The sequence below is a fragment of the Frankliniella occidentalis genome, unplaced genomic scaffold (assembly GCF_000697945.3).
Source record: "Frankliniella occidentalis isolate FOCC.00 unplaced genomic scaffold, Focc_3.1 Scaffold49, whole genome shotgun sequence".
NCBI lineage: Eukaryota > Metazoa > Arthropoda > Insecta > Thysanoptera > Thripidae > Frankliniella > Frankliniella occidentalis.
In genome coordinates, this window is record NW_026267179.1 from 1,199,565 (window position 1) to 1,215,686 (window position 16,122).

Consider the following 16,122-nt stretch of genomic DNA (forward strand, 5'->3'; position numbering starts at 1 on the left):
GGGGGGGGGGCAAGGCATAGAGGGAGCGCTGCCACCCACCTCGCCTTGGCCGCCCTACGTGTCCCGCCTCCAGGAGTGTCACGTTGCAGCTCGCGAAAACCTTTCTCCAGTGGTCTCGTCTGTCCGTCTCTCTCTCTTGCGCCCGCCGCGTAGGCTGCTGAGCCTGGAGGGGGGGTTGGCGGCCAGGAGCACACCCACTCCTCTCGCCGCCTCTCTCTTGCTCTGTCGCACTCTCCTCGGGCCGAGATTGTCGATCCAGCACTACGCCGAGAGTAGCCCAGTCCAGCGAGGCCCGGCGATGCCCGTGGGCTGCAGCAGCGGTCTCTCTCTCTCTCTCTTTCTCTGCCCATCTCTCTTTGTCCCGCGCGCGCTGTGCTAGAGAGTTGGTCGCGTATCTTTCTCGCGGCTCAATGCTCTTGAGTTTAGTTGTTGACTGACGCCGCTGGCTGGACGCCCAGCCTCAGCCCCCTTCTGCAGTCCGCCCGCCTGCCGTCGGCACACAACCATCTTTGCAAATACGCGGTTGGCCCTGTGGCGGGGCCGGGGGCGGCCGGGGGGCGGGCTACGACGGTGTCCCACGGGAGCAAAGACCGGGGGCTGGCCGGTGCGCCGGTGGGGGCGGGCTGGGGAGGCCTTTCGACGGATGGCGAAATTGGGTTCCACAACTTTACAATCAGCAGCAGCATGCGAAGGGACGGGGAGAGGGAGAGGAGGGGCGCAGGAAAGGAGGGGGTGGCGGCGGTCGTGGCCGGCCCGGCCCGGCCCGGCTCCCCGCAGGACCCAAAAGGTAAACAGACCAAAACTGTTTCTATTTTATTTATTTTCTCGTTCACCCGCCTGCCTCTGCCCGGCCCACCCTGCTCGCCGCCGAGCCCAGCAGCCCGGCCGGATGTTGTGCGGCGGACAAGAAATAATGGGGGTGCATGGACGGGTCGCAAAACAGAAAGTTCCACGGATGTTACCTATCTTTTATTATTCTTCCAGTAAAGTGACTGAAAATCACTTGTAGAATGTGAGTGCCTGCTCGTCGTACGTATCGTAAAAATAACGCCATTCAATATAAATGATAAAATCGCTGACGAGTTAGCTTTACGTTTTGGAGGCACCCCTTCCAAAGTCAGCGCAGTGCGAAATGTGAACAAATGTAAAATGGCCCCCACACAGTCACACTGGCGAGCGCCGGGTGGGGTGGCCGACGGCGCTGGGCTGGGTGCGCTGTGTGCTCGCGCCCCCGCCTCACCCCTCCCCCGCCCCGCTGATCTCCCCTCTCCCGTCTCCCTCGCAGCACAATCGACGTAATATCCCTGATGAGATGCCGTGGTAAATTATTCAGAATTAGCTGTGTCAAGTTCAGTCACGCATAAATCCGTTTAATGAAACGCGCCGCACCCCAACCACGCCCCGCCCTGCCCCGCCCCGCCTTCGCCTCGCCTTCGCCGCTCTTTCTAACGCGATGCTGTTGTGCGCCGGAGTCACATTGCTCCAGATGCATACACCCGACTGGAGTCGTCGTTGCAGCCACGTCGTGGCCCGCACCCCCTCCCCCGCCCCCGAAATCCCACCGTCTTTCTGCCAGGCGTCAAAAAAAGGAAAAGAGAGAGAGGGGGAGACAAACAAACCCCCGTCAAGCTCAAATCCCTTTCCCTCCTCCTCTCGCTCGAGTCCCCACTGACTGCTGGTCTCTTGAACAAGCGAGACTAACCCGGGACCCGTCCGGGACCCGTCCGGGACTCGCCGTCCCGGGTAGCGCGTGGAGCCGCCACCCTCTGGGCCCCCGTACTGGAGGGAGACTCGGCGCCCTCTGCGCCGTGCTGTACCCCCACGATCTATCAACCCAGAGGCTTGTTTACTTGTCCTCCCCTTCCCCTCCCCCTCTTTCTCTCTGCCTCTCCCTCACCTTACTGTCTCCCTCCCTCTATACCCTCCACTCCCACCCTCCTGTTCGTTTCTCCCGTGTCGCACCCTCCTCTTTCACCCCCCAGCTCCTGCTCCCCCTCCGTCCGCACTTTCCCGCCTCTTCTCGGAAAATTGTACTAAATATCCGGTCCGCCGTCACGTCGCCCCATTGGCAGCCCATGGCCGTGGCGCGGCGGGGCGCGGCAGGCGCGGCGGGGCGCGGCCCATGGCGGCAGCTGGCCTTTACTGCAGTGCCGGCTCAGCAGCCCGCCATGAGGCAGGCGCCGCCTCGCCCCCGCCGATATGGGCGCACGGATCATTCCTGTCGAAATATGCCTCGCTCAGGTCTAAATTGCGTGGCGCCGAGAAAAGCGGGGGAATAAGGGAAGGTGCTGCTGCTGGGCTGTGAGGTGGCGCCTACACCTGGGGAAAGTGAGCACAAGAGGAGAGAGAGGGCAAAGTGTTTAAGTGGGCGGCGATGTCCCTGAGGAAGTCGACTGTTATGAATGGGCCATTTTATTGAATTCTCAAAATCGAGGAGTAGCCTGACCACTTAAAAGAAGGTGAAAGGAGTATGAGCGTTGGGGATGGGTGTCCCAACATCGTTCGTCGCCTGCTGTTATAGGGTGTGGAAAATCAAGACAAAATAATCATAATTACAATGGAACAACAAATCCTGTACTAAAGAATAATATTCTTGACTCTTGTGTTGAAGAAATCGGACAGTCTAGTGTAACCAACACCGACAACTATTGAACGATGGTACGAGGCAGTCGCGGCAGGAGGTTCACGGAACACTCGCGCGGGAAACTCTATCGCAGTTACAAAGGGCTGACCCGACACGAGCCCCCGACCGCAGCAGCAGCGCCGAGGCTGATGCTAGAGGGGGCGTGTGTAACAGGCCAGCACTTTTGACGCGCCCGGCTACCCGCGGCCCCACACCTGGTTCCGGTTCCCGGTCGACCAGCGCGCGGGTATCTTGCTCGCCCCGCCGGTGCTTTTGCTGCGCCGCGTTGCCGCGTCATCACGTTTGACAGGGCGCCGCCGTCGGCATCCGGGACCCCGGGCGGCGGCGTTGCCGAGTGGCTAAATTGGGAGCCGGACACGTTGGCAAACTACATGGCCGACTCTTTATCTAGACCCTCCTCGCCTCTTTGGCTCTCGCCCGCTCCCGCCCGCTCCCGCCCGCTCTCGCCGCCCGCTCCCGCCGCCCGCTTTCGCCCGCTCCCGCTAGGTTTGTGGGTCGGGAGGGGGAGGTCCACACACACTGTTGCCAGACTGGGGCGGCGCTGCCGCGTCGCCGCAAGATTACGCAGGTACCCATTCATTCAAAGCAGACGGGGTATAACGTGACTCGCATGGCGAGGCAGAGTGTTTACCTCTCTCTTTTTCATCCCTCTCTGTCGTCGGTGCTTCCCAGTGCGCTTGCTCTCAGCCCCCCACGCCCCCCTCCCTTTCCCCGCCGCTCTCTGCCCCCCCCCCCCCTCCCTCGTGCTCTCTCCAGATTGCCACCCCCCCGGGGCGCGCGGCCTGGTTCTCCCTTCTCCCAGCCCCCCAGTCCCATCCCTCCCGCCGGGCCGCCCTGGCCAGTCAGTATTTCTTTCACGGTCGTTTACAACCTGCGCTTCATTCCTTTCTCGGAAAATTTACCGCCTAGTTATTGGGCGGTGAATTCCAGTCGTAAGCAAGTTCGGGAAGGAATTTTTGACTTTTTTTTTCTTCCCGTTTTCTTTCTCCCCTCCTTTTCTTTTTAGCGCCCTCTTATTTTTACCGTCGGTAGTGTACTTCTGAAAGCTGTGGCAGGGCAGAGGCAGTCTGGCCGTGAGTGTATGTAGTTCCCCTGTTGTCCAGGATGTGGTGGTATGCTGCTGCCTTTGTCTCGGGCACCCCCCACCCACTTCCCCTGCCTCCATTCCCTCCCCTTCAGGGGGAAGAAAATTATAAAGCAGATCCCCGCGGTGCGGGGCCTCCTCTACCTCGCCTCCTCTACCTCGCCTCCTCTACCTCCCCCGAGTGCACCGTGCGGCAGGTCGGGGCGGCGCGGCGCGCCCGAGGTAGTTGGTGGCGCCCCCGCTAGGTGTCGCCGTGGTCTGGGCGCGGCGCTCCGAGAGCGACGCGCTCGAGACTCGCTCCAGAGTGCGAGGGGCGATAGATGATCGTGTGCCTCTTGGTTCGCGCCGGCTGGCCACTTACTCCGTGTCCCAATGGCTCTTCTGACCCCCCCCCCCCAAATCGCGCGTGGTCCATCTTTCTGCGTGCCAGTGGGGACTGGGCCAATCACTTGACCTTGAAATTATTTTCTATTTCACTCTAGAAGACCTCTTGCCTCTTGACCTCTTGGGTGTGAACGCAACGCACTTAGTTCTTCCTGCTCACGTGGATTAAACTCTCGTGACGTTTACAAAAGTGCTCAGTGCTTTTTGCATTTGCAGTAAAACTACCGAAGGTGCTGATTAGATTTCAAGCGTCTGTCGTGTCTCAACCAAAACCAATGCATTAAAGTCAAAATATCTTCAGCACCACTGCAAAGATGCGTCATGCAGTTATTAAAGCAGACGTCTCGAGCAGTAAAGTACCCATTACGTGTTGACATTATACTTCGTTTCCAAAACCAGAGTATTTATCCTCCCGAGGAGTCAGTATCTTCTCGAGCAGTGTGCACGCAAGAGTCGCGGTGTGGTCGCGGCCTGGCCAGGGTCCGACCCGAGATGCTGAGCCATATAACTCTTGCCTTGCCTCCTCCGACAAATCATTCTTTATGGTCTCCTCTCGATCCCGGCGCGTAATCCGCTCTCTCGCCCTATCACTTGGCGCGCGAGCGAGAACACTGGCAATCGGCCGCGCTTTCACTTTCGGGCCTCGCTTCATACTCATCTCGCCGAGGACTTTGCTGTCTCTCTCCGTCTGATCCTTGCGGCACGCTCATTACTGAGCCTCTCTCTTTCTCTCTCTCTCTCTCGCTCTTCTCCCTTTTGCCCGCGCCCGTGCGCCTTTAGGCGGGCGGCACGATCTCTTCTCCTTCTGCCCCCTCGTCTCTCTTCGTCTCTCTCACACGCCCCCACACACACACCTCAAGTGTTTGCTCAGCTTTTCTGAGCCCCGCTCTCATTTTGTAGCCGCGCGGCATTCTACTCCATCCGCTAGAGTACATAGTCAAGGCCACCTGGACGGATTGCGTGAGGTGGGCTGGAAGGCTGGAGCCGGATCCGGCGCTGGAGCCGGTGGTGGAGCCGATGCTGGGGCTGGAACCGGTGCTGAAGCCAGTTCTGGGAGCTGGTGCTGGAACCGTGGGCACTCATATAGCGGCGGGCTCAGCGTGTGGCAAACGTATTCGAACGCCCTTGTGGACCCAACAAAAGAAAAGGAGGATCTTGTTAATCCCCGCGGACCCCGTGCTGTGCGGTGCGGCCCCCGCCCCCTCCCCTTCCCCATTTCCCTTCGCGCCACCTTTCCCAATAATTCACTTCCCCGCTCTCCCCCCCCCCTTTCCCCCTCTCCCGCCACGCGCGAACGCTGCTGCGCCGCTCACAAAGACGACTCTGTTTCCGCGGGCCCGGCCACGCCCCGCAACAGCGCAGCAGATGAGAATTATTCGCAAAAATATTGTCTCTGCTGATCCGGGTGGGCGGCGCGCGGCCGGGGGACCTCGTTACTGTAAGGCTCCCCTTTTGAAGCTTTCCTCTTCTCTCTGCTGCTGTACCCAGCTTCCCCTGCTCTCTCTCCCTCCCCCCCTCGGGTACCCACTGTGCGCACCGCCACCGAGCCACACCGGAAGACGGAGGGGATGCAGTAGGTATGTGTCGCTGCCATCCCGTCGCGCTACCCCGCCGCTCGCCGTTATCTGACAGCTGAGCCGGGTCCTTGAAGTAGCGCGCTCGGGGCGGCGGCGGCGGGGCGATCGGCACTAAGGCTGTTCAGCCTCTATCTCACGGAACGACACGCCAAGCGGCGATACGGGAGGAAGAAGCACTACTCCCACACTCTTCTGCGAATTTTTTTGGACGGTCAAAATGAAAAAACCATCGTTGTAAAGTCGCTATTCCTTTTTTAGGACGTTATCTTTTCGGACTCATACGCTTCGAAGTAGGTCACCACGACGCCATGATGTGTTATTCGTCAGTTGCACGATAACTCGAAATGGAGTGATTGATCTATGGCGCTCTCCTCCTCTCCCCCTCCCCTTTATCTCTCTCTCTCTCTCTCTCTCTCTCTCTCACACACACACACACTCGCGTACGCGCTCGCGCACAGTCGGGCGCCGTGTGGACAATGTATGTCAAACGCCAGCCTGGCCCCCCGCCTCCTCGCCGCGCTGTTTCGTCGCGTCTGCTTATTGTGAAAACATTTATACACAACTTTCTATCAATACGCCTGATTGGGGGACGTGCCTGGCGCCCGGCGCTAGCGCTGGCGCCTGCCGGAGGGGGGTTGATTAGACCACCGCCACCAACCGCCCTCTTGACGAGGGCCCGGCGCTGGACGCTAAATCAAATATGTGTCTGCGCCCAATGTGATTTGTGTTGTCTTTTTGGCCCGACCGGCCTCGAGTCACGTTTTCATGTTGTTGTCGTGTTTGTTGTCCGAGGTCAACAACAAGCGAGGCGGGAGGTGAACGACTCCCAGAGCAGCGGCGGGCTTCTGGATAAAACATGACGAGGGTAATTGATGGAAACCTCCGCCGCACAGCGGCCCATACGAAAACCTTCATAAGTGTCGGCCCCTCTAGACCCTGCGGGCGAAATAAGGAGGAGGGCGGCGCTCTCATAGGCGTTCGGGGAGCGCTGCTGGGTGGAGGTCATCGAGGTTGTGCCCCTCCGCGCCCCTGCCCTTGCTGCTCCGCGCCCTCTGCTGCCTTCGCGCGTCTTGGACAATGTTTGCCTCCCTCTCGCTTTCGTCTGCCGATTGAATTCCCGCCCTTTTCTTCTTTCATCGCGAAGGAGCGGGAGGGAAAAAAAAGGTATAGAAGTTGAGTAAAGTCGCCTGCTCGTGCTGTTTTTCGATTTGCGATGATGAAGTGAAGTGCTCTCGCTCTGTATCTGCAATTCTCTCGCTTTTTGTTCGTCTCTCGCACCTCCTTGTACCACCTAGTGACAAAGAAGGCGAGAGCTACTCGCTCCTGTGCATGTTCTTTTTTGTACGGTTGAAGCAGCAATAAATGAATCTAAAATAATAACTGTGCTGTTCGCCCTTCTCCGTCGGCTCAGGCTCAGGGTCCACGTCCAGCAAGTCCGCCCAACCCACCCCCTGCCTCCATCTGCTCCCTTGCTCACCCCCACCTCGCTGCGTGGCCGGCGTCCCACCGAGACGACGTAATTTGCCAATTTGACGGCACGGTCAGGGACAGAAAGATCTGAGGATTATAAATGTGTCCGTCTAGACGTCTGCAGCGCGCACCCGCACGTGGACCCACAGACTTAATAGAATCCTAGAATGAAACATCTCTTTTTTTGTGGCGTCATGTTTTACGACACGTGGGAACGCAAAAATGCTGCTGCTGTCACCCCCTTCCTCTGCGTAACTGAGTCCTTCAGCAGTAATGTAAACAGGCGCGTCAAACAGAGCCATAAGTGACATTTTGGAATATCTGCAGTGTGACACAGTGTTAATATGTTGTTTCCCTGTCAACGCCGCTATGTGTCGCGCTGATCAAAACATGTTTACTTCTCTTATTTTTCCTCGTGATGAAGTCTGTGCTGCTAAAAGCAGGTGCAAGCTGCTGCTACTACTTTTGATTTTTTTATCTCGTCTTTTTCCTCTCCGTCGACACGCTCTCTCGCGCGCGGTGATTCCACGTTGGTGATAATGCCCCGGTGACGACGCTGGCTGCCCCGGCCGGCCCACCCCGCCCCGCCCCGTACTGACGAGCTGTCATCTTTGGCGAGAATATTCCGCCGGGCGTGGGGGGGCGTTGCGCGCCGGGTGGCGCCCCGGAGCCTGTTCCTCTAATGTATTTTTAAAATGCAAGAATAATTCATAAGCGAGATGCGGCTGGGCGGCCCAACCTGACAACGGGGCCTTTTAGGGTGGCGGGGCGGGGCGAGGTGGGGTCACGCCCCCGAGCGTAAGGGAGCGTCGTACAAGGGATTGACCAAATTAAATTTTACGCTTTGTTTTCCGTCAACCAGGTTTAAGCGTGGAGTATCTATTTTTCTGTGACTGCTCGTATACGCAGGTAGTGGCCATTCCGATTCTGTTGAACACTACCAAAAATACTCGCAAGGACACTCTTCTAATCGTTTTACCAGAAAATTTGCATGGTAAATACTGTAGTTGTGTGCTGTTGTCGAGCTGGGAAAAAGTTTAGCATGCTGTTGGATACTACCAAGAAATTCTTTAGTATAAATTAACTGGACAGAACTCATCGATAATGTACTCGATCACGCTCCTTTCGCTTCAGGTCTCCTCTCTTATAAGGCACCAAGGGCAAGTAACAGATTTGCGACACTGACACCCACGGCGTGTGCTCAGTACCACCCCGGCAACGCTGGGGTCGCGGTATTTACGCCCCGGGCCAAAGGGGCATTGCGGATCGGGGTGGACCAGAGCGAATCGGATTACTACTTTGTTTGTGATCACAGTGCATCAGTCGGCAAATGGATTCACGCGCTATTTGGGCGGGTCGGGATGGGGGAAGCGGGGAGAGGAGGGTGGCACGATGAGTCCGGGCTTGGCGGAGAGAAGCACTGTAGCTGGCGCTGCATCCAGACGGATTTGCTGTGCAATAACTGCGACTGCGTTGGCTCGTATTATTCATCTACTTGCAAGAGGAGCAGACACATTTCTCTGCCTTTGCTAGCTGCTCTCACTCAGTGTTCTCTTTCTCTCTTTCTCCCTCTATGTGCCTCGCACTCTCATATGTTGTGAGGCTAATAAGGCAGACGAGATAAAAAAAAAATTGGTTCCGTTTCGCTAAATTGTCATCTCTGTACTTTGTTCTACGTTGTTGCGTACTCGGAACAATGTGTGTTCTGGTGTTTGCGCGTTACGCTATTCAAACCGTTCGTCTGACCTCCCCTCCGTCTTCCCCCCCTTCCTGGTTGGGGTCGCTGTAAAGGGGGTCGTGCCCCGTCCACACATCTTCCTGCTTTGTTTACACACGTGCTTACAGACCTGTTTACCCTGATAAAAATATAGGTCGCCCCGCCACAGAGACCTCAAGGTGAGAGACGGGCGGGGAGGGGTGGGTGGCCCCTGCATTTAAAACAGCTCATTAAAGCGTCCAGGAGACGCGACGGAGTGGGAGCAGCTGAAGTTAGGTGGTGGAGGACGGGGGTGGTGTCGCAGGTGAGGTCGCGCAAGGACCTGGTGGTGCGGTGCCCTTGGCAGCCATGGCCCGTCGTGCGTCTTCTGTTAACCGCTCCGCTGCACCTTGTCTATGAGATGAAACAACTCGTATTCTACACTGTAAAAAGCTTACGAACTAAATACTTTGCAACGTTACGAACAATTTTCGTTCTTTGTATTGCAAAGAAATTGTTCGTATTGCAAATCGATTGTTTGTAAGGCTAGACGGGTCTTACGAACAATCGGTTTGCATTACGAACTATTTGTTCGTAAGCTTTCGAACAATTAGTTCGTAATACAACGCTTCAAAATCCTTCGTAAGCTACGAACGTTTTGGTTTGCATTACGAACCTATAGTTCGTAAGCAATTTACAGTGTACAGCGCAGAAATATATTTATTTGGAAAGCGTTCCCTTCACGTCGCACTCACTCACAGTTCACTTTCGATGCTATCACTCTATTTCTTACTCTTCCTATCTCTATGACATTATCTCCACCCGACGGTCGCTCTAACCTCGGCCAGCCGCGGAAGGTCGATCTAATCTCCCTGAACATCGCGTCGACATGAAAGTGAAAGGGCGAAGAGGAGATGAGTTATTTTGTTTTCTAGGTAGAAGTGCACCCCCCCCCCCTCTGCTATACCCCTCTCTCTAGAGAAAGAGAGAAAGGGAGACAGGGTTAAGGCGAGTGCGAGAGCGAGGAAGTGAGAGAGAGACCGAGGGCGGTGAGGATAGACGCGACGTAATGAAATTCCTTTCACAGCAGAGAAAATGGCCCCCTGCTCGGCGCGTTGTGTGTGTGCGTGAGTTTGTGTGCGTGTGCGTGCAGAATCACATAATAAAGTCCACTTTGACTCGACTCGGCCTGCTGCGCATGTCCAGTGGGGACGGTTACGCGGTCACGCTCCTTTTTTTTCCGCGAACCACCATGACCGACGGCGGGGACGTCCCTATGGCGAGGAGGGGAGAGCCATGAGGGTCGTCCTGAGGGTGGACGGGGCTGGCTGGGTCATAGGCAGCTCAGCTCACGCGTCTCTGTTGATGGAATCGAGTTTAAAGTTGCTCCTGTGTGCAAACTCCAATTTAGACTGTAAATCTCGGATGGCCACTGCCCCTGCTTCCTCTCCTCTTCCTCTGTGTATCCGGCTATCGGCGTGTGGCCACTCTCTCTCTATCTATCTCTATCTCTCTCTTTGTCTCTCTTTCTCTCGCACTCGTGCGTCGCGTTGACCCCACCTGCTGATGGTTCGTGTTTGTCTTCCCTCGGCTCGCCTTGCAGGGGGAGGAAGAGGGGCCAGCAACAGCCCCTGATTGGTTGATCAAGGGAGGGGATTAAAACAGAGGCAGATACATCCATCTATATATCTGGACAGAAAGAGAGAGTGAGAGGAGAGAGTGAGAGGGAGATCGACAGGAGTGAGAGGCATTGAGGAAACGCCAGCGGGATGGACGGGTGCTGAGTCTGGGTATTATGGAGCACACAGGAAGAATCAATCTCTGTGGGATTTCCGCTAACCATGGAGGGGAGGGAGTTTCCTTTAAAAACAACAAAGGGCCAACTTTCCTCGTTGATTTTTTTGCTCTCCATTAACCAGCTGCTCCGCAGGAGCGCGGCTCATCCCGGCGGTGGGGCGCGCAGCAGCAGCAGCAGTGCGGGCCGGATCGTGTTGGCTGAGCCTCGCGGAGCCGCGCGGAGCAGCGCGTGCTGTTTGGCTATGGGTCAATCAATAACGTGTTAGTTTTGTGCGCCGAGCACACCACCAGTGTCCAAAAGCTCGTCGGGATTGGCAAGTAAGCTGGCTTTATTGGCCCATGAGCGGGCGCGGGTCCTCTCTCTCCCATGCTCATCGCGAACCCCCCTGCCGTAAAGAAAACTCTCTCTGGCGGACGCCAATGTCCCTCTCTCGCGTGAGAGATAGAGAGGGGGAGAGTGGAGCAGGGAGAGCAGAGCGCGCCCTGCTCCCGCACGCACGCGCGTATGCAAAATAATTATCACCCGCATAATCATAACGGAGTAATCCTTTAATAATGGAGGCGCATGTATATATAGGCCGCACCCGTATGGAAATGGGGTCGCCGCCGGCAAAAAGATGGGGCGGCTGCTCTATCGCCTCCCTCCAGCACCGCTATCCGTTCGATCCGCACAATCCGCAATGCCGTTTCTGTATTTTGGACTCTGGCGGGTGGTTTTTGTGCCTCCTTTCTGTCTGTCGGTCAATTTTACTTCTTTTTTTTAAATATCATATTGTTCTTTCGTTAACTGTTAGCCGAAATGGTGGTATGAATGGGGAGGAGGAGGCAAAAGCAAAAGTGGTGAGCGGCGGACAGTTATTGCACGAGTCAGCTCGGTCGCGTTTATAGCTGCTAGTGCTGCTGTGCGCGCTTCACCGTCATACTGAGTACTCGAAGTGGAACGCGAGTGCGGCTCACTGTTCTGTGAACATTTCTTGCACGAGCTGAAAGATGGGGCCGGCCCGGTCGCGGGAGGAGGGGGGGGGGGCAGTCCTTATCGCCTTACCTTATCGCCCGTTTAACCCTTCCTTCTCGCTCCAATCCCCCTGACGCTTATCTCGACCTCTCTCTCTGTTCCAGCGAGGCGTCGGCGTGGCGGGGCGTGGCGGGGTCATGTCGAGCTAATTCGGATTGATGGCCGCAGCCTCCAGACTTCAGGTGGGTGAGTGCTCTGGACCGAAACGTCCTGCAGGATGCCTATATGTCTAACGGCGCTGGCATCGTATCCATCCTCCCCACATCAATTTATGACATCAGTCCAGTCATCTCAGTCTGGGGAAAGGCACAAAGGACACAACTTCAAGAAAACAACCCTTAACTACTAATAATACGTTACTGGACGTTATCTAACCAAATCGCAGATAAAAGCTTAACTAAACAAAAACAAAAACTTAATTCCTTCCATAGTTTGTATGCAATTACTGGATTTGTATCTTTAATTTTTAGAATTTCAGTAATTTATACTAAGGCAAATTTATCGAATTTAAGCCACTTTGACAAATTTGCACATGAACATACAGATGCATTGAGCGCACGTCAAGTCTCTTCCGGGTTACGCTATCGCTTCGTTCACCCGACAACCTAAAGACTTTTATTCCGTATACGTAACGGACGGAACGGGTAAAAAATCAATTATAATCCCCAACACGTGCCTGCCATCGCGAGAGGCCAACGACGTCGTCGTCAGGCAGGTGATGTTGTCAAGGCGGCGGCGGCGGCGGGATTACTTTTTGTTGACATGCATGCATTGCGCTCCCAATTGTGCACGTGCGACACGGCGCGCCACGCCACGCCCCTCCATGAATGCCAAGCGTGAGACATAAACTAGCATTTGATGCGAGTGATTTCGTTTCTCAGCAGTCTCTCTCTCTCCCTTTCTCTCTCTCTCTCTCCTACTCTCTCTCCCTCTTCCTCGCTCTATCTCTCTTGTTCGCGCGCACACACGTGATGGGCTCGTGAGTTTCTCCCGAATGCCATTTATAGAGTAGAGAACATCCTCTCCTCCCCCGTGCTCTACATGTTCTACATCCCCTCCCTCTATTCGCTTCCCTCCAGGGTGCGCCGCGTGCGCCCTTACGCCCCCCCCCAAACCACTACGTATATAGAAACGTTGGCGGCATGGATGGAAATTGTCTGAAGCTAAATTTAGAAATCCACCTTCGATAAATTCGTGAGCGCGCGCGCTTCGCTGCCGCACGTCGCCATCAGTCTCTGCAGCCCCCCTCCCTCCCCCGCTCGGCCGCCCTGCCTGCCACGCCCCTTCCGCGCTGGAAACAAGATTGTGTCTCTCCATTCGGCGAAAGCTATTATGTATAGAAAAGGCTGTCCCACTTCTTCTTGTGCCATCAGACTGGCCGCGTTTTTTCGCGCCTTTGCGTTTCCCTTTCCTGTCCCTATCCTGTCCCTCCTACCTCCCACTTCTCATTGCCCCCTCCAATCTGCCCCGGCATGAGCTCACCGCGTGTGAGGAAATCCGCGACCATGTTGCCGTCACTGCCGTGGCAATCGTGATTATCCTGCTGGTGGGATTCCTTTCCCTCTCCCCGGGGCGTTGTCGTCGTGTTGTTGCGTGTTCCAACGGCGGTTCTAGCGAGAGTGGTCGTCCCGAGCTCGCCGGCTCGACCTGGTCTGATCTCCAAATACTACACACTGATCTTTTCATACACTTTTTAAACAAACCCGTTAGAGCCTTCATGCTTTCTGGTAGTGAACCGAACCTTCTAATGTCACTAGTTCGCTCGATGTTCTGCGCCTGCGGTGGACGACCACAGTCTTGCGGGGACGCGATGTGTCAAGGCTAACCGCTAGATTACAATCTTTTGCGTGCAGCATCCCACCATCCTACCCGCTCCCTTCTCGCGCACGACGATCCCTGCTTCGACACGCGCGCCGCCTCATCCTCATCCCCCACCTCATCACGTCCCCCCGCGGACTCGCCCATTTAAGCTGTCCGCAAATTTCTCGAGACGTTTGCAAGTTTCCGCGGCGGGCAGCGCATTGCCAGTTGCATGCCCAACAACTTTTAGCTCCGCCCGGTCCAAGTTGCGCCAACTCCCCGCGCTCCGGCCCGCTCCCCGCCCGCCTCAAGCTCCCCGCCTTTTCAAAGGGCTCGGGAGGGAAAGCAGTTCATGGCGGGGGCTCTAATTCAGCCGAACGAGAGATACCAACCCGCTCAGAGAATTATTCCCACAGAGCCGAGAGGGAACCGGAGGGAACTGACGACTCTACTCCGCGTAATGTTATGTATATGCTTCCCACTGGAAATACTCATCATCCCCCGACAGCCACCATTAAATGAAGCAGTCTCACAGTTAAACATTGTAAGTTTTTGTTTTTAAATTTTTGTTTTTACCTGTAGGCTGGCTTCACAACCGCGCGCGGCCTTTCGTCCGTTTTCCATTTTCAACCGTCTCGTTGTATCTCGGTCTGGTCGCTTACAGTAAAAGTATCCCTCGATTTAGTTGTGCAGAGTATCCCCGCCTGTGTGTGGCGGGCGGGCCACGGCCGTCTAGACGGACGGACACGCCGCCCTTTGTCTGTGCGATCCAATGACTGGCTCTCAGTGAGTGGAAGTGTGGCAGCCGCCGGTCGGACCGGGCGCCTTCACGTAGTCCGTCGGCCCCGCCCCGCCTCTGGCCTGGACTGCGGCTGGCCACTCAGCCCTGTCTGTGACGTGCGCTGCACACTGCAGCCTGATTGGGCTCCCCCCACCACACCACCGAGGAGTCGTGATCGCTCTCTTTTTCTTCCTCAATTTTTTTTTCGCTGCTTTTTTTGTGTGCGGTTGTGGACAGGACACACCGTAGGCCAGACCCCGCCACAAACTGTGGCTTTTGGTTGCAAGGACAGGAAGGCAGGCATATAGGATACTTTTTTTCCTACTTCTTTTCTAATTTTTGGTCGAATTTTTGTGAGGTGAGTGTGCTATATTTTTGGCTTGAAATCGCTTTGAGGCGGGAAACCTTTCAAGGAAGCGTAACAGCAACTAACTTTTGACGCACGTCGCGGGTACTTTCGGCACTACACACGCAGCGCCAATATGGCGGGGGTCTTTGTGTTGTAAGGGCCGCTTGCGGGCTGCACAGCGGCGCACGGTGGCGAAGGAGATCTGATCTCCGACCAGGAGCAGTGCGCCCCCGGCAACGCCCCTGTAGCTCGCTGCTGTAGCTGCAGGGGCGCAGCTGTTGCAGAGGTGTGTGTGTGTGTGTGTGTGTGTGTGTGTTTGTGTGTGTTCGTGTGTTCGTGTATTTGTAACCGGGGGGAGGGGGGTTTGACGGCCGATAAAGGTTCCAAAGGTTTTGCCCAGAGAGAAAAGGTGCATACCCCTGCCCCTTTTCCTTTTTTTTCCTGTTTAAGTTATGCATACAGCTGGGATGCGGACCAGGTCAGGTGCACCTGTGTGAGACAGACTGACACGTTTGCGCAAGGCATGCGTGTGTGTGTGTGTGAGAGAGAGAGAGAGAGAGAGAACCAGACATATGAGGGGAAAAGGCCACCCGGAAAAGTCAGTCGGGTAGGGGGGGGGAGGGGGCAAGGTACGGGTGCGACTGACAGACTGCATTTGTGATGGCGGGTACTTTCAGCCCAGCTGGCGCTGCAAAGTGGCAGCGAGATCAGGTACAACCGGGTACCTTCCAAGAGGTAAATCACACGCGCGACTGGTCGCGTATAGTACTAGATCTCCATTCCTGCTCTCTTTTTCTCTCCCTCTCCAGTGGAAAATGTAAACCCTACTCATGTGAGTATGTGAATTTGTTTTTACATCGTCACAGAAAGCAAGGGGGATAACAGCACCAAAACAAAAATAAGGGCAAGAAAGAACAGCGCGCGAATGGAAACGCGGTGGTGGCCGTCGATATAAACCTCTTGCTTGTGTTGTGCGCGCGTTGCGTTCGGACCCTCAGCCATCGTATATTCCCGGCTACCAATGGCGCGATACTCGCTACTTTCTTGCTTTTTGCTGCTCAGTATCGTTCTCTCTCTCTCGCTCTCTCTCCGGAAGACACAGTCACTGCTGAGATAAGAGGAAGGAAGAAAACGCAGAAGCAGAATGGAGGAGAGGAGGGGGGGAGACGGAAGAGAAAAGGGCGGTGCTCCGGCGGTTTTGGGTTGTGCGCAAATGTAGAATTACTTTTCCTCCAAGGCTGGGCTGCTGGTCCCTGGTCCTCCTGCTGCTGCCGCTGCTGCTGCCCCCTGCTGCTCCTTGGCTTACTATGAGGAGACGTGCGCGGAGCGGATAGCACGAGACGGAGGAGCTGTGAGCGCGGCTTTCGTCTGGTTCTTTGCTGGTTTCAGGAGGCATATATGAGTTTTCGTCGTGTAAACATTGTAAGGGCGCTGGTGTGATGTTTGGTTCACGAGGCAGGGGCTCCGCGGGGGGAGGGGCCGTCGTGGCCGCTGCGACGTAAAGCCAGGCCTCCCTCTACCCCCC

The 16,122-nt window shown here is 55.9% G+C and overlaps 1 protein-coding gene across 4 annotated transcripts in view; it reads left to right on the top strand.

Moving 5' to 3' along the window:
• The window catches only part of LOC113209582 (amphoterin-induced protein 2), a 160,601-nt gene that overhangs the window by 69,746 nt on the left and 74,733 nt on the right, over positions 1-16,122 (top strand). For 2 of the 4 annotated variants that reach the window (XM_052267278.1, XM_052267280.1), the window contains exon 2: positions 11,772-11,849. The gene's annotated coding sequence lies outside the window, so the exon portion shown is untranslated. Of the gene's footprint in view, positions 1-11,771; positions 11,854-16,122 lie in introns of all 4 variants that reach the window. The other 2 variants (XM_052267281.1, XM_052267279.1) reach the window with 1 other exon arrangement.